Source organism: Harpegnathos saltator, unplaced genomic scaffold (assembly GCF_003227715.2).
Source record: "Harpegnathos saltator strain DR-91 unplaced genomic scaffold, Hsal_v8.6 scaffold219, whole genome shotgun sequence".
NCBI classification, from domain to species: Eukaryota; Metazoa; Arthropoda; class Insecta; order Hymenoptera; family Formicidae; genus Harpegnathos; species Harpegnathos saltator.
In genome coordinates this window covers 1,829,742-1,854,509 of record NW_020230005.1, presented here as the reverse complement: position 1 = coordinate 1,854,509, position 24,768 = coordinate 1,829,742, and the positions used below count along the sequence as shown (strand labels likewise).

The 24,768-nt window shown below is 51.2% G+C and overlaps 1 protein-coding gene across 6 annotated transcripts in view; it reads right to left on the bottom strand.

Moving 5' to 3' along the window:
• Positions 1 to 24,768, bottom strand: part of LOC105192538 (nucleolysin TIAR) — a 472,885-nt gene that overhangs the window by 225,246 nt on the left and 222,871 nt on the right. The gene's annotated exons all lie outside the window — the stretch shown is intronic.

The window sequence follows — 24,768 nt, the reverse complement described above, 5'->3', positions numbered from 1 at the left end:
TCGTCTCTAGCGCGAGCGAGTATGTGAAAACATTTCTCTCTCTCTCTCTCTCTCTCTTCCCTTTCCTTCTCCTCTTTCCCCTCTCATCGCTTTGCCCTGTCGAATGAAACGCGCGCGAGAACTCGCGACTTCTCGTTTCGGAAAGCCCTCGTCACGGATGCGGCGTTGTACGCGAGATACTCGCAAAATAACGTAGCACGCGAAGAAACTAGGCGGAGGGATAAATTCTCGGAATGTAAGGCATCGAAATCGCCCGGAGTATCAGAAATGTCGAGTGGCATTCGGTTTACCTCCTTCGCGGCTGGCGGAAAAGGTCGGCCGGAGAAGGTTCTCCCGCAGGCGGCGTTCAAGAGAATCGACGTCCAAAATGTGTGTGGAACGGTATGAAATGACTAAGTGCTTTCCGAACGATTCACGTACCCGACGTATGTCGCTTATACGATATTTTTGCCCGTCACGTGGAGATACTCTTTTTGAAAGGGAAATTGAGAAATACGGTTCTCAGCCTGAAATTATCCCGCGGGGCGCTCTCCTCCTCGGCGAGAACCCGCGAGTTACCCACCGCCGGTTACTCTCAATTTACATCCGCTCGCGAATCGTGAAACGACGAACGCGTCTGGAGCGCGAGGGGGGTGGATCCGCATTTGTTAAACACTCCGCGCCACCGTCTTCGCTTTTCCGCGCGCAAGGTAGACGCGAAACGTGCCAACGTTCATCCGTCAATCCGCTCGAGTATTTATGCACAACGAGGTGAAACACAGCGGATGTGACTGCACGAAGCGGCAGACTAGCGAGATAAGAGAGAAAGAGAGAGGGGGTGGGGGGAGGGAAGGAAGGAAGGAAGGAAGGAAGAGAAGGAGAGCAGAGAGCGAGAGAGGGTTACATCGCGGGAGGGTGAAAGTCGCAGGGCGAACGGGGGGGGGTGAGTTAGGGGCCCGCTCGGAACGACGCTCGCCCTTGGGCGTGTAATTACGCGCTTCGTTTCTCGAAAGCCTCCAGGGTCAACGCAAATGCGGACGGGGGTAGCATAGCGCGCCACAGAGGATACCTCGGTGCCTTCGTGCTCGTCAGCGGCGTTGTTTTTGCGACAACCCGATGATTCCTTCTCTTTCGCTTCGCCTCTGACGTTCACAGCGAGCGCTCCGCTCGCGCCCGTTCGTGCGGCTCGTCCCGAGCGCTGGCGCAGTGAGACGGCGAGACTGTTTCACTTTCTCTCACTTTCCTCCTGCTGTCAATTCCGCTTGCCTTTATGGATGCAGGTGGACGTGACGAGCGAGCGGACGAGAGCGCGTCGAACGCGACGACGCTGTAATAATTAGACGTCGCGGGGCCGTGTCGCGAGGCCGCCGGCGCAGCGCAGCGGCGAGAGAGGAAAAACAAATCGTGAAAAGCAGCCCGTCGGATTCGCCTGGCGTTGATTCGAGAACTTACGGCACAAGTCTCATGCGTGAGATTGCTTTATCCCCGGACGGCGCGCGCGCACAGGGACTCATTAATACGCTGCTGACTTCAAAGACGCGAGCGAGAATTGATAATGTCCAATATCGATTCATAATTAGCTAGTTAATAACATTGCTGTCTCTCCTCGATCGTAGCCCGGAGCGGCCTGCCGAGGCGCGGGCGAAACGTATAAACCAGCCGCTATTGTTCCTATCGAGTAGAAGGGAAGGAAAAAGGAAGAGACCTCTCGGTCTCTCTCTCTCTCTCTCTCTCTCTCTCTTTCTCGCTCGCTCGCTCGCTCGCTCGCTCACTCCCTCTTTTTCTCCGTGTCTTTCCGCGGAGATCGCGTCAGGTACAGAGCGAGCGCAGTGGCATAAACGTAAGGTATCCTTTGTGGAATATTCCGCGGCATCCGCCGCGAGTCCGAGCATAAGACCCGGCCTCTGCAGAAGTCAGTTCTCTCCCTTTGGCTCGACCATTGATCCTTTTCTTGCTCCCCAATAGTACGTAGTTCACTCGCATATGGCTTTCCGCTGCACACGCTCGATGTTTACGGAGCTTTTAACCGCCCGCGGCATAATTCTCATGAGCGCAGGACAGAGAGAGCGAGAGGAGGTGGGCTCTCGAGTGCGGCGGATGGATCCTCGCTGGGTGAACGAGAAAGAGCGAGCGAGGGAGAAGGAGAAAGAGCGAGAGTGAGAGAGCGAGAAAGGGACAGAGAGCGAGAGAGCGAGAGAGAGAGAGAGAGAGAGAGGGCGAAAAGCAGCCGCGAGCGGGTGGATCACCACGGCCCGTATGAGATCAAGCGCGCGGCGGTAACCGCCAAGTCGGAGCTAAGGTTATGCGCTTCTGGGTATGTTTTGCTTAGAGAGAACATAATGCATACGCCGGCCACGACGGCTCGGGCTTAAGCGCGAGCGAGCGAGCGAGCGAGCGAAGGTACGCAGAGAGCGGCGAGGGCGAGGGCGAGCCGGGGAATACTCCGCAAGGATTCGCCGTAGGGCTCGTCGTGGCAGAATTGCAGCTACGACTTCCAGATGTGTATAAAGGGGCGGGAGGAGAGGCTGCTAGTCGGCTCAGGTTACCACAACACGCCGGGGGCCTCTCGAGGTTGGACATCCCCGGTAGTTTAGCGGGTCCCTATACCTCCCTTTACGGCTACGCCGTTCCTCCCACGCCCGTGCTGTGTTTGCTCACAAAGCCGGAGCAGAGAGAAAGGGCGAGGTTAATTAATTAACGAGTTTTTACTTAGGCCAGGCCAGAACCAGGCCAGAACCAGGCGAGGCCGGCGAGGGCCGCGCCCCGTGTGTTTGTTGTATCCTCGGCTTGTTGGTAATTGTTAGTCATTTATGTAAACGTAATTTGGGAAGGTTTGGGTGGCGGCTCTAGCCGCGGGTAACATTCCGCGCTAAATCAAACATAGCTGTATTCCAGCAGCGAACGGCGCGCACCAACAGCGCGAAGCGGCTGCGGCGGCGGCGGCGGCGGCGGCGGACGCTTCGTAAGCATCGTACGCAGCGACACAACGTACAACTCTCGAATCCGGCCTAGGCGGAAAGTTTATCACCCGCGGATACATGTATATGTATGTATAAGTGTACGTGCCAGCATCGTTCGGCATCTCGCGCGAGCGCGCGTCCGGGGAATAAAAGCCTCCTGTTAATGCATCGCGCGCGCGCTGTCTAATTCAACGTCGCTCGCGCCCAAGCTCGGCGGCGGCTCGCTTTCGCGCGCGTTTCAGATTCGCCGTTGCATCTCCGTCAGCAAATACCTGCGGGACAGCTCGCCTCGTTCACCCACAGGTGAATCTCAAGGCGCGCGCTGCGAGAAGGACGGCGCTCGAGCACGACCGACCTCGTGACCTTCAGCGCGTCTCGCTTTCAGCCCGAACGCCCGCAACAATAGCCGCGGCCTCGCGGATTCTTCCTCCCTCCGGTTTTACGGGCGCACACGTGCGTGATTTCGAGCGTGAGGCGAGCTAACGCCCGGCGTATAATTTTTCATCTTCGCTCGCGAGCCGTGAGCGCGAGCGAAGTCCCGCGCTGTGTTACTTCGTTATGGCTCGTCGACGCGCGGCTATGAAAAAAGATGCTCGCCCCAAGACGAGACGCGACCGAGATATTTATCCGCAAGTGCATTCAATTATTCCGCCGAAGCGGCGTGGACGCGCAAAGAGGAGGAAAAAGTATCCAAAATCATAGCCGATAAATCGATTACTCTCGACGCAATACGCGCACGCCGCCGTCGTCGCCGCCACCGCCGCGTTGGATATGGATGGCGGTCGTGGGAAAGCTCGCGCTGGAGCAACATCAAGTGCCCCGCGGTGAATAGGCTTTTTCTCTCTTTATCCCGCGGCCGTGGCGGCCGGCGAATCAACGTCTCTCTTTCTCCCTGTCTCTCTCTCTCTCTCTCTCTTCTCCTCCCCCTCGCCCTCTCTCTCTTTCTCATTCTCTCTCCCCTTTTCTCTTTTTCCCTCTCTCTCTCTCTCTCTCTCTCTCTCTCTCTCTCTCTCTCTCTCTCTCTCTCTCTCTCTCTCTCTCGCTCGTTCGCTCGCTCGCTCTCGTGTTCACTTTATTTACACCCGCGGGAACAAATACATGTATACACCAAGCGCGGCGCCCATAGCCACCATAAAGGCTTACTCGCACCCATAAATCCCAATTACAGCTACGAATGCTGCAGACCAGCGGCCGTGACACGCCGCAAAGTGCGGCCCGTCCATAAATTGTGCCGGGCCGGACGTACCGAATTTTCCATGCAATTTGAATAAGAGATACGCATTTGGGAAAATATGCGCGCGCGCGCGCACGCTCGCTCGTTCGCTCGCTCGCTCGCTCGCTCGCTCGCTCGCGCGAGCTCACCGCGCGTCCGTGCGCGTCTCATCTCGCTGGCGCACGTGAAATTTTCAGGGAATGTTACGCACGATTCATCCCCGACGCGCAGCGCTTTATCGCGCGCGGCAGTCGCGGTAGTCGGGCCAGTTTTGCGCGTTCATTCCTGAGTGAGGCTGAGAAGTGGCGCCGGGCCTGTGACGCGCCCGGCGAGCGCGCGCTCTGTTTCGACCGCCCTTCACCCTCGCTCTCGGGGTGCCGCTCTCGTCCCCCTGGGGAAGGAAATTAGCGACAATGCAGTCGTTCGAGGCTCGATCGCGAGACGTTGACGCGTCAGGCTACGATTTATTCAGAATCGTTGGGCCGAAATACGGATGGAGCCCCGCACCGGCAACTGGCGGGTGCGGGTGGGGTGGGGGGGGGAGCGGGGAGGAGGGAACATCCGGCAAAGTCGCTGTTGTACAGATACGAAACATTCACCGGTTTTATTACATTAAATTTTCACTTTTGTTGCTGCGTTGTTCTCCATTTCGCCCGGCTGCTCTTTTCGCCTCAGTTCTACCGGAATTTTCCCTCGCGCTGCCCGGTGCGCTTCCCCTGCTACCGCTGCTACCACACTCCTCCCTCCTACCCCTTGCGTGCGTATTCCTTTTCTGTCTTTTTTGCCACTTCTTATAGGTCCCTCGCCGGCTCGCCGTGTTAAACAAATAACTCGAAAATCAAGCGCGCACCCGCGATGTGCCGCCCGAGCGACGACGTGAAAGTTCGCACATTGCGCGGCTATGTTTCACTCTACGTCCGCGAGGCGAAACGAAGTGAGCAGAAGGCAAACACGTGGCGAGAGCGTAATTGCGAGCGCGTCGAGATGATCGTAATCGTCGATTAGCACTTGGAGGTACACGCGGGCAAGGCCGCGATCGGATCGCGCCGCGCTTGGAAGCGGCGAATATCGATCTCGCGCGTTGAGAGAAACGGCAGGGGGCCGTCGAGAAGGTGTTGCTTTAAAATTGTGTTAATTGTGTAAAATCTCGCACTTGACGCGCGACGCATTATTTCTCTACGCGAAACGTCTGTTTTCGGCGTTTCGTTGGTTATTTATCGAGTAGCACAACGTAACACAAAACTGATACAGACTGACACAAGACGCGTGTCTGATTTTAAGCGCGATATGACAGATGTGCTTAAATGCAAGCACTTTACACAGAAAACATGTTGCAGATTATTCCGTTGCTTCTCGAGATCCGCAGACAGGCGCGATATTGATCTCGCCGTTGTCACGACAGACGCGACGGAGGGACGAATCCGAACGATTTTATCGCGAATAAGAAACTTCGCCGTGACGTCGACGTTCGACTTTCTCAGACCGTCGATAAGACAATTGCGCTTCTTCCGTATCGCGCGAGGATGTGCGTCAAGCGGATCACTTTCGGCACGGTATAAGAAAGAACAGTAGAATAGGTTCACTCGGTGGCGGTGCTTTTGATCTCAGGTGCTACAAGACCGCCATGTTATTGGTTGTGCGCGGCTTATAATTTGAATGACAATGAATAGTAGCTAAAACAGATTTATTGCTGTTTTTCAATATTTACTGTCAAATCTATAATATACATTATAAAATAATATAGAAGTATGAACTGTTATTAATGTTATTAATGTTAATAATATTATAATTGATAATATATAGCATATTACTAATTATAATATAGAAATATGTATATATGTATATATATATATATATATATATATATATACAGGATGCTGAATTTCAAACGTAATGGGTAAAAAATCTCGAAAACTAAATGATATTGAGGTCCGCCTTTTTTTTATATTGTATTGCTCCGAAGAGGATACATTTTGATTAAAACAAAATCGAACACTTTGCGAATTTAAATTTGCACTTTTGCAGTTTATTATACAACATTTGTACCCACCTCTTTCATTCATTTTACTGATTTTAATAAAACAACAATATTATATTAAAAATTCGGTCATACAGTTAATCGTTGCTTACACTTGCACATTTTGACAGCTATTGGCCGCCATATTGTTGGTTGTGCAGTTCGGTCATGCGCGACAAACGACCGCAGTTCGCGACTATTTTGTGCTGAGTGAACCTACCGTTCTTTCTTATACTGTGCTTTCGGTTTCACGTCGACTCACGAGCGAGTTGCAGCCGCGCGACACGACGTCAGGTCTCGGGCGCACTTGTCAAGCTGCGGCGGCGACCACGTGGTCGCAGCGACCATGCTGGTTGGGCCGCGGAGTGGGAGCAAGGTCGCAAGGTGGGGGCAAGGCCGCGTGAGCGACCGCGCTCGTGCCACGTGCCATCACGTGCGGCGTGAGGCTTTGTCTTTCCGAAAACGTGACTGCGGAATGCGGCCATTGTTTCGCACACACACGCGGGCGCACTTGCCTTGCGCGGCGGCACGCGAGCGCCGATCGAGAACGCAGATCGATGCGGACGTCGGTTACTCCGCTTCCAGGCGCGTCGTAGCGCGTTGAAGCAAGAACCGTTGGCAAGATTACCGCGCTTCCGATGAACGTGAGGTCGTTTCTCTGGGAAACAGGGGATCAATTAGTGGGGTCGTGTATACGCCAGAGACATTGAGTTTTGTTTTTGCGTTAAAGTGGAGGTTGATCCGCGTTGGAAAGCAATGGGAAATCTCGATCTGAATTTGCGACGGAAAGCGTTGCTTTCGTGCTTTCAGCAAATATAAAGCGTAATTTGAAAATAAGAAAAGAACAATAACGGGGAGATTTTTCACTTTAATTCTCACGTATTTGGGAGTAGTTGATCTCGACACATTTTGAATGTTAATTTCTTTTGGAATGTTATACAAAAAGGAGCTGATGTTAGATATATTGCATTACTTTATTATCGTGTAATGTTAATGTATTATCGGAATAATGTATGTGTGCTCTGGAAAAATTTATGCAAGTTGGAGCTTTCCGAGAAACTATGTATAAATATGGAATAGTTCGTTTTGCATAATGTTTTCTCGTAACAATTGCAGTTTATTCCTGGAAGATCGGTGTAGATAATATTATCTAAAATTGTGTGCTCGTTTAATACCGAGTACACATCTGTGCGTCACGTTACGTAGCCGTATAATCAATCGTTTCGCGAAGCGGGAGTTTCTGACAACAGCTGACGTCGATTTTGCGTTGAATTATCGGATCGCTTAATGATTTAATTTTATACGCAAACCGTGCAAAGGGATAATTGTAGTAACTACTACTTAATTTTAGCCGCCACCCTCTGGTTCGCTGCGGGTCACTTTGGCTTACATTGCCATATTGCCAGGGTTACTATGGCATAGAAACTTTGTCATAGTCTGACATAATCTAGCATACCTCGGCTTAATTTAGTGTACTTCGTATCTGATTAAAATCTCCAGTCTGGACATTACATGTACCTGAATTTGAAACTACGCTGCTATAACTGCCTTATTGCGCCGTGTAAGTTCAAGTTGGGAGAGATAAAACAGAAGCATTTACTAGAGATTAATCTTCCGCGGGGACGAAAACGGCACGATAAATTCTTTTGACGATAAATTTTGCCGAAACTCTGCGCGACAGCGCGCAATCTTCTCGGCTCGCTTTTTACTTTCATAACCTCGCCATGCCATGTCGAAGTTAATTTTGACACGAGCTACGGCGCTCGACGATAATAGCAATGCAAAGCTCGTTTACTGTGCACAGCAATTAGCAGTACGAGGAGAAATCAAGATCTGCCGCGGACAGCATTTGCAAGCGCTGTTGGTCGAAAGTGTCGACTTTGGTCAAGCGTACCTTCGCACCCTTAGGGGCATGGCGGCGGCGGCGGCGGCGGCGGCGGCTGTACATACGCCGCATGTACATCGCCAGGCAGCCAAAGGGTCGCGGTAATGTAACGCGCTCAAATTCATCGTTGCGAACGGCCTTTATTACCATTATACGGGAGAGCGAGAGAACAGAAACGGAATGAACCTCGCGCTTTAGCGCTGTCGCGTAAGTGTGGCCTGACAAAACATACGCGGACACGGTATGTACATAGGGCACGCTCCGACCGTACGTTTTAGTCCGGCTCATTAATAACTAAGGGCAATATTTCCGGCTCAAGCCCCGATAGAAATATCAGGAGGTATATCTCTCGGATTCCAACTGCTCGCTCGCTCGCTCGCTCGCTCGCTCGCCAGCCAGCCAGCCAGCCAGCCCTGAAGCAGAATACGCCGCGCGAAATGCACGACGTTCGACCGTATGCGCGCGACGTATCTTATGTAAGATCTGACGTTTAATCTACTATAAATTATACAGCCGGCAATCTCTTACGAATCGCGATATTTGGAAACGAATCTTTCCACTCCCTTCTCTCTCTCTCTCTCTCTCTCTCTCTCTCTCTCTCTCTCTCTCTCTCTCTCTCTCTCTCTCTCTCTCTCTCTCTCTCTCTCCTTCTCTCAGTTTTCCGCCGTATTACACGCTTTTGCCTTTTCTTCGAGGAGCAGCGCGAACTCAGATCGATGGCAAGTGAAACATACGAGAAGGACTGCAGAAGTAATAGCAGCCTTGCCGGGATTCGCCGAGGAAAAATGATAATCTTGTCCCACATGCGGAGGTATCCCTGCATCCTGGCGGGCAGGCCAACGCATAAATAACAAAGTGGATTTCCAGATTTTTCATGCGACCAACCTGCCCGGATCTTAGGGATTTATCGATCTTCTTACGCGATATACGCCCGCCGAGGAGGACGCGCAGGATGTCGCTAGTCTCAATTGTCTCGATCGTGTTTCTTCCTTTCTCCTCTTCTTTTTGCCCTCCCTTTTCGTTTTATTGCAAGCAAGAAACGCGATCGAGGGGATATTCCAAGTGGAGGTTATACGACGGGATTATATTGGCAGTTTTGAGATACATTTTGCCTCTTCCGGGCTACGGCGACTCCGTCACGGAATTTAAGCGATACTTCGAAAATGCTGCTCGACGGCGGGACGCATCGTTGAAAAGGAGCGCAAATGCATATCGACGAGATTGATCGCGCGACCGTGCGGATCCTCTCGCTCACGATAAAAAGGAGTCCATGTTGCGCCCTCCTTCCCCCTGCCCCCAGTCCGGGGGGAGATCGATTGGTCGCGTCGATTCCTTTTGTTATTCCGCATTATCGGTGCAGATAATGCGGTGGCGCGAGTCCGTAAAGTAGAGACGACGAATCTGAAACGGCTTCACCGCGAGATCTATAAAGCTACAACGTGCGTGCACGTGAGCGCAACTGTGGCGGATCGCGTTTATTACGAGCCACAGCGCGACAAAGCACCTCCCCCCCCCCCGACACGATACATCTAATCGTTCGTAAGGTTAAGGGGCGTTAGATTAACGTCGATAGAAGGGCAATGGATACTTCCAAGTGTGTGTGTAACCCGGTAAGTTTCTGGAAAAAGGTGGCGACGTGTAACGAGCGGGGATAAGCAGCCACCGCGGGCGAGCTTCGCATTCTTACACGAATTACGGCTTACGAGGGAAAACATGTGGAAATGCTCCTCAGCGATCTCGATGGACCTTGCACACGCTGTACACGCGAAGTCATACTTTTCTTATTGGATCTGCGCGTTGTTGACTCTCCGATTGTGTCGTCCAATCTTTGAGTCCCGCTCGATCGAAGTATTATTTATTAATACGTTTTTTTTCCTGCAATTTTCCGATATCTCGTTTAAGATTTATTCCTTTTTACTCCTCTTCCTCTCTCTCTCTCTCTCTCTCTCTCTCTCCCTGTCTCTCCAGTATCTTCCAACGTATCTCCATTCTTATTTCCTATTCTTGTTTTGATTCTCTCAGTTCAGTCACGATTTCGTTACGCTATAAAATCACGCTAGTTTCCGGCGGCACAGCGCTCTTGCCTTCTTCTGCGCCGAGTCCCGGCGCGGCTCCTTTATCAATTATGAAATTTGAAATCTCCGGAAGGCTTATTCGCATTCGGAAATCTATATTCAACCGGTGAAAAGCGAGCACGGGGATCTCTGTCGCGTGAAATTGTGCTACACATTTTTTTGTTGGCCCCTCATTCTCCCGGTTTGGCCCCACCCTGCGAGCCACCCTCCGGGCGCAACGGCGGAAATGCGTTGTGAAATATTTAACCTGGTCTATCCCGTCGCCATCCTCCCTCTCCCCCTCCCCCGCCCGCAGCAGCGAACCCCTTCCTCCGTTGAACCCCTTCCACTCTCGGCCTCTCGCTCTCTTCCGCCACGCCACTGGCTCGCGATAGCTACGAACATCCGGTGTTCTGCATTATTAAATACGCGACACCAACCTCTCGATACTCTGATTTTATGGCGAGTCCGTGAATGAAATAACTCGTCCCTTTCTCGCCGTGTCATAGCTTCCATCGGACGTTACATACGAGCGAGCCGTGTCGAGCTTCTTTCTTTCTGAATCCTGCGCGCAGGGTTCATTTGTCTTGGCCGCACAGCCCCTTGTCAACGGGTTTCTCCTCGGGGTTCGAGCATGGAAACTCGAAAGGAGCAGCGCGAAGCGCAACTTCGCTGGTCTCGGCGAAATCCCAATCAATCGTTGCTCCGACGCACAGGTTAATAATGCACGGGGCTACGCGCGCGATTAAAGAGCGTTCCCATGAAGATTCCCGCCACGCGGGCAATGGCAAGCTCATATACGCTCATCCCGTGTTAACAAAGTTGAACGCGCCGAGCCGCGCGGAATGAAGCCGCGCCCGCGACCATAGCCGCCACCGTAAAGCTTGGCTTTTACGTTCGAATCCTTCCTTATTTACGAGACGGTACACGGGAATATGCAATAGAATTGCGGGCGTTCGTATATATATGTATACACGCGGGGGTGATTTTTAAATATCCTCAGTATCACAGCCGGTCGTTTTTCGCCGAGACTCCGCCGTGTGTTTTTAATACGTTATCATAAAAACGAAGCGCGCGGATCCTGCGGCGGAACATGGGGCGCATTGGCCGTGTCATTATTATTTCATCATCTTGCATATATTAATCGTGTCGCTGCGATTATGTGCTACATTGGGTTCCGATGTGTGACATCGGGAAGCAAAACGGTCTCGGCGGTTCTTTCTTTCTAGTGACACGGCTAATCCGTGAAGTTATGAATTTGAGAACCACTTACGCGCATGAGAGAAAGAGAGAAAAAGAGAGAGAGAGAGAGAGAGAGACCCGCGATCTTTCGTTTTGCGCTTGGTTTGGTTGAGCACTGATTCTCAAATTCACAACTACACGGATTACCCATGTCACTGGAAAAAAAAAAAAAACTGTCGAAACCGTTTTGGTTTCCAGTGTACATTGGGAAGCCAAACGGTTTCGACAGTTTTTCTTTTCTTTCTAGTGACATTGGTAATCCGTGTGGTTGTGAAGTTGAGAATCACTGCTTAGTACACGCAACAGTCTCAAGATCGTTGGGATTAGAGAGACACACACAGTTGGGGTTAGAGAGACTCGCGATCTTTTGCGCAAGTCCTTGAGCAGTGGTTCTCAAGTTTTACAACTAGACTAGTTACTAACGTTTGTAAAAAAGGAAAACTGTCGAAACCGTTTCGCTTTCCAGGGTACCTCTGGCCTGCGTTTAATCGCGTCGCGGATATTTGAATTATTTCAACGTAGACTCGCGGGCTCCATGTCTCGGGAGTTTACAATCGCGGCCGAAACGGCGCGGCGATAAAGATGTGCCCTAATATCGCAATATCGCGGGCGCGTCAAGTTTAACCGGGCGAGACTGAACCGACATCATAAATGACTCGCCAATGTTCGCGTTGCAATGAATAGCGCGCGGATTCTACAAACGCCGGCTTGTACTAACGTTTGCGGGATAACAGAATGGAAGCGCGCGTGAATCTGAAAAAAACCAAGCTTCCTCCGGGTAAGCGAGAGAGCGCGCGCTCTGTATTCTCTCTCTCTCTCTCTCTCGCTCGCTCGTTCGCACCGAATATCGGCGCTTTATGAAGCGGGAATAAATTACGCGGGAACACGTCCGTCGTTGGCGCCGTGTTTTACGATGCGGACGCATGTGCTGACGTTCCTCGGAGCTTGCTAAATTGTCCGCAATCCGGGGAAATCGCGGTTTTTCGGATCTTCCTTAGTACCGGCAAGGCGAGGAGATTGACGAGGCCGGCCTAGGGCCCATTAATGATTCAACGAGACGAAGGTGGATCCTGGGAAAGGTCCTGCAGCGAATAACACTACACTTCCGACCGCATAACTCTCGCCGCTTTTTCTCGCCCCGCATCGCACCGCCCTGATCTGCCCGCACTCGCTCTCTCTCTCTCTCTCTCTCTCTCTCTCTATTCCTAAGTTCGATTTTACCTAGTAAGATTGATTTTAATTCTGCAGCAGTGTTAATACTGCACGACCGCTCGCCCCATACTGATTCGATTTCGTATCGCTTCGATGCACTTCGGAAATCGATCGCGCCTTTCATATGTTTTAACGCGCGCGCGCGCGTTTACCTTCCCCTCGTTAATGTCCAGGTCTTAGTTTAGAGCTTTGATTGAAATAGAGCTGCGGGATAATTCATCGAAATCACTAGTGGTGCGATTTTTCTCCACTGAGAAAATACAACATTGGTCTCTCTAACGTGCGGCAGGAGTTGCGGAACAGAGAGGAAGGATGTAAAAATCGTGACTCGTCCGGGTGACTTTTTTTCACGTCGCATAGTGGGATGTTTGGCTTGAAAAGCTGGCCAAAAGTGAATTTTCTTAAAATTATTTCTGCTCTACGTGAACGACTGTCTTAGACAGTCCTAGACAGTTGAATATCTGTGGAATAATGGGCTGCTATGCTTTTGTTCGGTCGCGATAACAAGAAGCGGTTTGGTTAGTCGGAATTTGGACATTATTCGTATTGCACGCATCAATTCTCAGCGCTTTATAACATACGATCTTCGATCAGAATTTTAAGGTTCTTAGAAGTGGCAGTGCGAAATTTTTCGTTATGGATTGTTTCGAGAAAGGTATGAAGAAGTTTTAGATTATATTTATTACAATTGAATTGTTATTCACGTAGATGTACGATTTTGAAAATAGCATTCAATCTCACTTTTCCGACACTAGAGGCGTTACAAGCGCGCTGAAGAAGCAGCGAGTGCGAGTGAGCAAACGATAGAGAGTAAGAGAGAGAAGGATACTTCTAGAATACAGGAGTAGAAATGTGCGAGAAAGAGAAAGAGAGCGAAAGAGATAGATAGATAGATAGATAGATAGTTTATTGACACCCTGGAGAAACAAACCCTTAGGTTTACAGAAGAAACAAGAGAGAGAGAGAGAGAGAGAGAGAGAGAGAGAGAGAGAGAGAGAGAGAGAAGCCAAGACTTTTTGCATTAAATATTTTTTATGGCTTTTATTGTTATAATAACTAATTTGTTATAATAACAAATAAAATAACTATAAAACTCAGTGTTCTAGTAAATAATGAAGACACTGTTTTGGAAGTACCGGACTGTGTATCATTGGGAGTTTTCGATACATTTATTTTCAGATTGCAAATCGCTCTCATTTGCAGAGTTGATGTTGAGTAGAGTTTTTCAGTTGATGCTATTGTTTTGTTGTATAATTTTTTTGTAGAACAGTTTTGTAGAGTTTTATTTATAGTATTCAATAGAAGAATTTATTGTTAGAGATATAAGTTTTACTTGTGCAAACTTATTACGTAACTTATTATGTATAACGAAAATAATAAATTATATTGCCCAAAGATACACGTTCAGGTGCGGTACGATGCACAGTACTAAAAGCGTAAACATTGCCGTTTATATCATTCCTTTTGTAAAGTAGTGTTTTATTACAGTTATAAATTTTACTTGTAAAATCTTATGTAACATATATAATTTGAAAAAGAATTTCTAAAAATAACACAATACGTGTTGCGCGTGTACTTGACGCCTCTTTTTACCTTTTTGTTTAGAAACGTAAGGTTTATACAACGTTACCGGCTCTCTAAGACGCGTCCCGGCGGGACAAGGTCGCGCGACTTTGTAAACAACATGTTTATAAGTACGCAATTGCCGCGACCGTTTCCATTATTGTTTACGCCGCGGCGGCGAACGGATCGGCGGATCGCCGCGCGTGATAATTTCCGAATTTTCACGCTCGATCACAGTGTACGCGCGCGTGTAACGTGTAATATTCGTGCGTGTGTGCGTGTGTGTGACGATCCGAAGCATCTTGAGCAATAGCAGTGTTTCATGGTCTTTAAAGGTAAACTTTTATTGGTTAACTTGGTTAAGTTGAAGATGCTAATTTGTAGTCTCGAGTGTTCGTACTCTCGATGCGGAGCGCATTTGTCACTGTAACCCTAATGAGAAAACTCGCTTTTTGTTACAGATCTGCTGGAGTTTGCAGCCACGTGATAGCCGCGGTTATCGGGACGCAGTTTCGACGGACGCCGATGCCGCACCGGAGGATCCGGTTCGGGCCGAGCAGAGTCGGTTTGAAGGTGAGCTTCACCGATCGTTTGTACATTTCTTCTTAATTTATTGCGATCGAAAACCGAGCGATTGGAATAAAAGCCGTTGAATTACAATGGCAAAGGGTCAACGTTTGTATCTGCGCGAGCGCGCTTCCGCGAACTCGACCTAACCTAACTTTTAACCTAACCTAACGGTTTAACTAACGAAACTATATTTTTTGTTACAGATCCGCAGCAGAACGCGACTGACTCTGTCTGCTGTGTATCGGTGAGTCAGATAAGAAAAGACGTTTTTATGGTGATGGGTGTTTGCAATATCTCGCAATATCGAGAAGATCAATGCGATTTAATTATACTTTTTTTCACACGTCGCTCGGAATAATCAGGAGATCTGTGTATTTCATTTAGTTATACTTCAGGGTCTATCTTACCTTACTTACGTTTCTTGGACGAAATGAAAGAGTAATCTTCCCGGATAAAATATTACAAAGAATTAGCTGCGGAAAATCGCGAATAGTTTTAGTAATTACTTTTGTTTCCCTGAACGTAAATCAGGTTTTGTCTAAAGGTTATTTGAACATAAAGTTTCCTTCGTTTTGTTTCTTTGTTTCTTTTTGTAATATGGATATAATCAAAAGGCTTCTACTAAGTTCTGATCTGTTACTAACAAATATGAGACCCATACCAAGAAAGAAGTCTAAACCATTTTTAAAGGAAACATCGAATATGCTTCTTCTCACACACTGACCGCACACCAAGAAAACTTATACCATGAAAACTTATACGAAATCTATATAATGATCATATATATATATAATTAGTAGCACGTTTTAAACCGAAATTCGTCGAGAGATAATTTTGGCCAACTCTTTGGTACAAACATTCCACTGCGCGTCGGCTCCTCTTGATAAGGGGCGATCTAGATCCGCCGAGGTGTCGATCGCGCGACGATGTCGTCGCTAAGATTCCACGAGATAACGAAATCAGCTCTGGAAAACGTCGGCGGCGAGTCGGTACGCGAAACGCACGCGAACGCACGGCACGCTAATCGGCGGTAGCTGTACGTGTCGTAATTACTCATCGGTGGTCGGACACAAAGAGCGAGAGAGCGTACGGACGGAAGGGAGACCGAGATAGGAAGTCAGGGACGCCTGGGCGACAGGCTGGTGAACGTGAAGAGGGTGCCGGGGAGCGGGGCTTGGGGACGGACGGCGGGCGGGCGGGCGGGCGGAAGTGTGCGGCAGCTTAGACGGGAGAAGTTTTTGCCGTTTTATTGCCACGGCAAGCGTAGATTCAGGATATACGCGCTCCCATTATCTACCTATCTGGCGTGCGACCCCGGCTAAACAGTCATAAACAGTAGCACCTAGCCAAGATAACATACACGACGGCGCGCTTTGCTTCTGACCGTTCGAGCGTGTATAATGATATTAATTATTAAAAGCAGAGCAGAGAGCGACAACAGGCAACTCCGCGTCAAAGCGGCGTCAACGACGGCGCCTGCGGCTCGCTTCTCCCGCTGCTATTATATTATTTTTCGTCGCGACCTTTCCCGCGCGAGCGCGTCCGTTCGCTTATTAAGGCGGAGACGCGGAGTGACAGCAAGGGGCAAAGGTAAGGAGAGAGAGAGAGGGAGAGAGAGAGAGAGAGAGAAAGAGAGAGAGAGGGAGTGAGGCGCAGTAGTATTTTCAGCTGCACGGAAGTAATTTGACCCATGCCCGAGCACAAAGGAGATTCCTAATAGCGCCGGACGATATTACTGTGACACGGTATCGCGCTGCTCTCGTTCATGCCGCGAACGGCGCGGCCGCGCTCGTTTGCGTTCCATGGGCTTGCCGGCGGGACGGGCTGACGCGATTATTTCATGCCTCACGCATCAACGGCCGTTGAAACGCACATCTTAACCGCGTGTCGTGAAAGAACGCACCCAATTCGCGTCCTCGTCCGAGCGCGCTCGCGCGTCACGTGTAACACACACACACACACACACACACACACACACACACACACACGTTCGCGCACATACAAATCGGCCGGGCTAGTCCGGATAATACGACAAATGGGGAATGCGGTGCAGTTCCATGGTACGAGGTGTGGACGACGAGGAGGTGGCGGTGGCGGCGACGGAGGAGGAGGAGGAGGAGGAGGAGGAGGCGGGGAGTCAGGGAGTCAGGCAACAGTCTCGGGCAACACGGAATTCGGCATTCCTGCAGGGGCGTCTAATTGCTATGGGCCACGCACACGAGGAATTAATAATTAAAATAAAATATCGCGGCGAACTGGTCGCGTTTCCCCTCTTTTATTCGAGGTCGGCCAGCACGACGAGGCGGGGCGCAGCGCGACGGCAGTCGTGCTCTGGTTTTCAGCCCCACAGGCGGTAATATACATAATTAAACATACGTGACTTATCTGCTGAAAAATGTTGCGTTTAACACCCGCCGCCGCTTCCCCGAGCCGTGCGCCCTCGCCGGCCCCTTCGCTCGCCTCCTCGCGTCCCGCGGCCTCGCCGCCATTGCCCCAAACCAGGACGCGTGACACACTGCGCGTGGTCCTCTGCAGATACCGGTGTATCGTGCGTTCACACGGATTTTCAAATTATTGTTTTTTCTTCCTGCGGACCGTATCTCTCAGGAAACTTTGACCACGCGCCTCTACCTTCTTTTCTCTCCTCCTCCTCCTCTCTCTCTCTCTCTCTCTCTCTCTCTCTCTCTCTCTCTCTCTCTCTGTCTCGTTTTATTTTTCTCCCTCCTCTTGCCGCTGCCGAGTCCGGAAACACACGCGCACACGCACGCGTGTATACACATTTTGTGCACTTCCCCTTGATGTTCCGCTAGGACGCCCGGCTGGCTGCGTCGTGTTATTAACTAACGTGCAATCCGCCCGTGCAGTAAAAACGCCGCGATTCGCCGGAACGCCCGTCTGTTCCCTTCCCTTTCCGCCCCCCCTCCCTCCCTCTTCTTTTTTCAATTTTCCCCAGAAGCTTTCGGAATTATATTTTTTTCCGTCCGCCGTACCTCTTTATTCGTTTTATTCCGCCTTTCTCCGCTAACGCGTCGTACACGTTTTGTGTTTTCGCCTTTATTTTGCTCTCGTCCGCGCGCCGCTGCCGCCGCCGCCGCCGCTAGCGAGACCGGTTAACGTTCAATTTGCCGATGCGGGGAAAAGTTCGGGAGCTCAAAGTAGCCCGTTTCCTTCTCAAATTTCTCTGCAAGTTCCCTCAAATCATAGTACTTATTTCGCTCGTCTCGCCGTCCGCCTCGAGCCCCTAACCACATTCGTACTTTTTTCTTCCCTCCTTCTCTTTTACGACACTGCGGCTGTATTTTTGGGTCCTTTGAAGTGCCTCTTGATCCCTCTTCCTGTCGCACGACGACATTACGTCGTCGTGCCTCCGACGACGGTACAGTTTGAAATCGAAGGAAATCGTGGAAATTGTCGTTCTTAAATAATCTCACCGCTTCTTTTTTTTTTCATTTTGTCATCCCGCTACTAGTTTTATTATCGCTACCATCACCACCGGCACCGTCAGCGTTCTACGGCGTCCTTAAAAATTTTCTTTGGCCCGTCCTCGCTGCTTACACGTATCGTCGACTTCTTTTAATGTTACGCGCGGGAGTCTTTCCGGCTGCGCATGGTGTTATTAACTCACGCCTAGAACATGTTATAGGCGAGATCCTCCGGGTTTATATAAGACAGTCTCCTTCTCTCGCCAAGTGCTCGGAACATCCTTTAAATAATTACGCTTCTGAAACTCGCGCGCAAACGTGGGCTCTTGGTAAATAGCATTTATTAAAAATTTTACTATCCGCTAAGAAAGTAGAAATTGGGAAGCTCGCAGCAGCAGCAGGCATGGTAGTGGCGGTAGTTGCCCTCGCGATTTTTGCGATCTTCGCCCTCCTTTGAAATTTGATTAACTCGTTTAATCCCATTATCAAGCGTACGCCCGATAGGCACGCCGTATCGTGTCCTTTACGACATAATTAGCCTCCTTGAAGCGCGAAATAAGGGAAGACAATGCGCGCAAAGCTTTTCTCAACGGCCTTCCGTTTTGCAGCGACAAAAGAAAGGAGGGATTATGGGTTGTGCTAATAATTAACTCGCTCGTGTTTCGTGAATAGTTCGCGATAATTGAGCCGTGTAATTAAGGAATTAGCGCCCCGAATGGAATATTAACACGAACGTAATCCGCCAGTCAGTCAGTCAGTCAGTCAGTCAGTCAGTCAGTCAGTCAGTCAGTCAGCCAGCCAGTCCGTGCGCAATAAGTCCGTCGTTTCATATTTTCGCCGGCCGCATCAGAACCAGCGCGCTCCCCGCGCGCTCGCCAACAAGTAGCGCAACGCAATAATCGCATACGTTACATAAAAGTGTAAATGCATGCGAATTGTATAGGTTAATGAGAATGCTCCACACACGTGCGCATACGGCTTCGGGGACCTGTGCAGTTTCCCTCCTTCCGTGCATATAAATATCTGTTTAGAATATCTCGACTCACGTGAGGTCTAGATATGTATATAATCGATGAATGTATGAATACAAATCAGGTTTCTAAATCTCACGAGCAAAGTGCCAACATCAGTTACCTTAAACCGATGGTGGTGGGGGGGGGGGAGGGGGAGAGAGAGAGAGAGAGAGAGAGAGAGAGAGAGAGAAAACGAGAGACGGACTCGTCGAAGGCCGACGAAGGCCGAAAAGCGAGACGCGAGTGCACGCGCGAGCTCGGCGTTATAACGTTACATTAACGGAATGTGTAATTAGACGCTTCGATGTGCACACGTAACCGTCCGCCGTGTTCATTATCTGCGCGCGATGTGAGAATGCGACCGAGCGATTTATCGCGCGTTCCAGCGGACGACGGAATTGAATGGCCATTGTTATGAGCATAACGTTTGCTTTTAACACCTCAATTAATACACGCGTGTCATTCGCATCGGCCGATCCCGCCGCGTCCTGGTCCTGGCGGTCCTCGCTCTCGCCGTCTCCATCGCGCTCCTCCCCCTCTCTCTCCCAGGCACCCGCCCGCACACTCCGTCGTAATAAACAGGCTTATTAAAAGTTACTTCGCTCGCGCGACACGTGTACGCGTCGCGTCGTCGTCGTGTGCGTAGCCTTTCTACGTGCGCCTCGCGCGCGTCCCACTTTTTCCTCCTCCCTCCTGCCCCGCGCGCGAGAATCGAAGCGAGTAATCGCCGCCGCCGCCGCCGCACGGCCGACGGTGTGTTGTGCGTTGTACTTTTCTCGCGCTGTGCGGGGGCGCGTACATAACTTTTCCGTGCCACGAACAATCATATTCTAAATAGAGCATCTACTACGCGGCTGATAATCCGCGGCGATTCATTTTGCCAGCGGCGTTCATTACATTCAGCAGCCGAGCAGTAATACCGAACTCATGAGCGATGATCGTTCGGTGCCGTTCTTTCGTTTTTTTTTTTTTCCTTTCTTTTTCTCTTTTTCTCTCTCCTCTCTCTCTCTCTCTCTCTCTCTCTCTCTCGCCCCTTCGCGTCCTCTCGCGAGAGGGAGAGGAGCTTTTTTCCCTGGACATTTTAACAATGCAATGGGGGACCTAGGCTATCTCGGTCAGTATTTCAACGCGATACGAGTCTGTGACAAATAGCTACCGATGTAATGAATATGAAACGCAATCCCCGCTCTCTCTCCCGCCTCCTCTTCCTCATCCTCCGCCTCCCTAACTCGCACTGGGCAACCCTTTCGCTTCCATTCCCCCGTCCGTAATATGACGCATGACGTCGTACGCGCTGTAAAACGTTAAAGCAAAAGTATTCTACCTACTCGTTGTTCCTCATGCCGGGAGCAAGAGAGACAGAGAGAAAAAGAGAGAAACGGGAGGAGGGGGGGGGAGGGAGGGGAGGACGGAGAGAGAAAGAGCGAGTACTCGTTTCCACCACTTTCAAACAGCGAGCCGTAATGCGAGCAAATTGGGTGCGAGTGCGTTATTCCGGCTTTCTCGTTTGCGCGTTGAATAGAATTTTTTCCTGTTTGCGCAAGAGTCGGTTTACATACCGTTTAATTAACTTTACCCGATCATTTTAGAGTAGCGCTTCGCGTCTCCCTCCCTCGGTCGTTCTCTGTTGTATACTCCGCCGTTTCGGAAGATATTTTAATGGCGCGGTAATGAAACACTCCCGGTAATGATCTTTTAAGATATTCACACGGCATTGTGAAATATTTTCCGCGCGGCGACGGACGTTCCGCCGGCAACGGAATCTCACGCTTCGCTGCCGGCGCGGCGGCGCGAGAACGGACCGGCCAAATGGAATTAATTTGGCGTTCCCGCGCGCGCGTGCGCGCGATATTTTTTCGCCCAACTAATTTTTCACCGCGCGATCGCCAGGTATCTCGCGTGTTTCATATTCGCAAGTTAATTGCTGGCTCTCTCTCTCTCTCTCTCCTCCTGCGCGAGCTATCCTCGTGCTCGACCGGGGACAGCTGGAACAAATAACGACCCGGAGAGAATCTTATCCTCCGCGAGACGCCGCTGCGCAATCGTCAGACGTGCTCGGGTCATTCGCTTAATTCGCCCGCTCGCTAATGAGCCGCAAGTAATGGTGCCGAAATAATTAATAGGCGCGCATATAGGCGATCGCGTAGTATCGCGAGTAAAAACTCGACTGACGCCGACCCCTCCCTCCCGCCTTTCTCCCCCCCCCTTCTACCCAGCGCCGCGCGTCGCCGCGTGTTTATTCTTTGCGATAAAAGACGTCTCCCGCGGAAGCGCGTGGAGCTACAGACTTCTCGTATTAACGCTCGTTTGTTATTTATTCTCCCTGCCTAACAATGAGCAAGAGGCGGAAGCGCGAGCGAAAGAGGCATGCGTTAATAACGACAAAACCGGGAGGGAGGGAGGGAGGGAGGAAGAGGGTGAAGCGTGCAACATCTTTGTGCGGGAGATGCGTGCGGAAAGATTATCCGATGACAAATGAACAAACATACCGCTCGTGTTACTTCTCCTTTCCTCGCGTACGCACAGTTAACGTCCCGCTTTTCGTTCTCTTTCTCTTCCCCCTCTTCTCTTTTTCTTTCTCGACTCGCTTTTGATCGTGCATGTCACGGCACACCCTTGAGCACGTTGCGTGGATGTGCGTGTAACGCCGCTGCGTGCTAACTGCTCGGTTGGCTAAACCCCCATGAAATTGCAAGAATGGTCTAACATCAGCGGCGCCGCGTCTCACTGAACCCGATAATGGCCAGGTCGAAAGTTCCTGCCTAATTAAATCTCCACGGCGTGTCGCTCGAACTTATCGTTTCTTCGGCGGCCCGTTCCGCGCTTAACGTTTCGCTCAGCGCGGGCGTTTCGTAGCCGGTGAAATTTAAAAGGAAACTTCGAATCACCTCGGGACGATCCACTGAACACGGAAGCTATTATTCGAGCCCGTTATGCGTCTCGCTAACGCCACAGCGGCAACGAGAAACAAGAAGCGAGGCGATAAGGCGCGCGCGCGCGAAATTCTCTGATTTCGCTCTCGGCGAGAAACAGCCAGCGCTTTCTTCAGCGCGTAAACTCTTCCTCGTCAAAGAAGCGCCGGCCGTTTTCGGGAACGTTCCGGACCCACCGATCGCGTCCGTAAGCGCCGGCCGAACGTGACGGACGTATTAATGGGTCATGGGGGGGGCGGGGGAGGGGGGTACGGCGGGGCACGGCTGAATAGAAGATTTCGCGCGAAATTGAGCGCGCGCTGGCGTCCGTAACGTGCAAATACGCGAGGCATTTATTCGCATACGTTATATTTGGCTGGCGTTTCGCATCGCTCGCATCGCGATTTGCAGCCGCGTGTTCCCTGCGCTTTCCTTTTCCGCGCGCCGCGCCAGAATCCGCGCCGTGTCAGAGGCGTGAAATTAAATTCATGTCAAAGATAATTGTCACATCGCGACGACGCGACGTCACTCAAGCTTCTTGCGCGCGTCGGTGTTTTCGCGGCGTATCCGCGGACGTATTACGCATTCACACATCTATGCACGTGATCGGAATTAAAGTAGCGTCCGTGGCGCGAGAGGCGAAAGTACACAGAGAGAAAGAGAGACAAGTCGGGAGCAAGCTGAAGCTGCATCGACGAGAACAGGGCGAGAATTTTTGGGCGGACACCTCGAGTCGGCTCGAGATGACGTCGAGGAGGAAGAAACGACCGTCGGAGGACGCGGAGCTCTTCAGCATATCGCACGCTTTGTTCGACAGATCAGTCCCGATCCCCGACGAACAAAGCTCTCCAAGCTCAAGTGTGTTAACTATCGCGTTAATTTCTCGCGAAGAGTCCGCGTCGCGGAGTGAAAGATGTTTTCGATGTGTACGCAGTCGCTGGCAGCTCTCCTTCCCCGGAAACAAAGACCGTCGCGTTAGAGCCGTGTACGCACAAATTGGGTAACTTTGATTACGTATCGTTGTCCGCGCGAGGGAGAGTTAATCGGAACTTGCGCTGCGCAAGTAATTATGCGGCTCTGCGCGCGAGATGCGAGGCAGCCGCGATTAATTCTTAACTGCTTTGCGCGATCGCGCGAGTTTTCACTCGCGTGCGCCCCTCGCGTCGCAGTCGCGAGAGAGACGGGGGTGGTTCTCCGCGCGGAAGTCTGAAGGACACCACTCGGCGGCGACTCGTCGCTCGGCCGTTGCTCGTCTCTCCGCAGGTGAAAAAAAAATGCACCGCCCGTGAAATTCGCATTTCGCTGCGCACCGTCGATGACGGAACAAACGGCCGGCAGTAATCTAACCGCGTATCAGCGCGCGTCGGCATTCTACGGCGCTCTTCTGGCATCAACACACCGCTCTTGAATATCAACGACGACGAGAGAGGGTGGTATTCGCGCGACGGACGCGACGCGACGCGACGCGACGCGACGCGTCGGGCCGATTCTAAGCAAAATTCGACGTAAAATCGGCCGAGAAGAGCAAGGGGCAAGGCGGGTTATGCAAACCTCGAGCGCGCACCGCCGTCTAACCTCGTCGCCCGCATCGATTTTCAAAGCGTACTTGAACCTCTTTAACCCCTCTTGCGGTCGATCGATCGCTCGCTCGTTCCCGCGCGCGCGCGCGCGCGGGCGGACGAGCGGTCGCGCTGAGGGAAACGCGCGGGTTTAATGAGTGTTGGCATTCGAGAGGGTCTCGATACGAGTGTCGATCTTCCGCGATCGTGCTCCAGCCAGACGACAATGCAAGGGTGGCCGGGGATCGGTGGAGGGTATCGCTGTACCTTCAGGTAAAACCCCGGGGGTGCGCGACCGAGAGGTACGTGTGCGCAGATATAAAAAGGGAGTTAGGGACGGACACGGAAGGGAGGGAGGAAGAGGACGAGAAAGCGTGAGAGAGAGAGAGAGAGAGAGAGAGAGAGAGAGAGAGAGAGAGCGAGCGAGATAGAGAGAGGGGGGAGGAAGAGAGGACGGGATCTCGAGCTGGGCGAAAGGGTCGAGAGGAAAGAGAATGGTCCTCCCTTGCGTATTTTACGAGCGTCACCGAGTGTACACATTGTGTACAAGCAGTCGGAAAGATGGTGCGCGCGGGCGCGCGTGCGAGCGGTCGTCTGTACGCAGCGGTCTCTCATTGTGTGCTCACTCACGAGCGCCGCGTCACAATGCAGCTCCGGTTAGAGGAACGTTTATACACCGCGCCTACAGTCAACGTTAGAAACCCCGACGCAAACGTCATCGGGGCGGCAGCGGCAGATTATAGCGGGATACTCGGCTTGTATCAAGTCCAGAAGCCCGGCGTGATATCGAGCAGCCCGGGGAGGGTTGATTCTTGCTCTGCGCGCTTTGATCTACGGCGGTGGCCTAAAGGATTATCTATGCATCGTATTATTCTACATGAGCTGATAGAGGAGGAACCTCGGAGGATTTGCCGCTACTTCACGCATAGAACGCTGACCTTCCTCCCTCTCTCTTCCTCTCTCTCTCTCTCTCTCTCTCTCTCTCTCTCTCTCTCTCTCTCTCTCTCTCTCTCTCTCTCTCTCCGTCTCCACCTCCTTCTCCCCTTCTCTTTGCACACGGAAGAATATATCTTCCAAATGTAAGCGGGCCGGCAGAGAAGAGCCACGCGGTAAACTCCCTTCTAGCGAATGCTCGCAGCGCGATATATCGCGGTGTTTAGCGAAAAT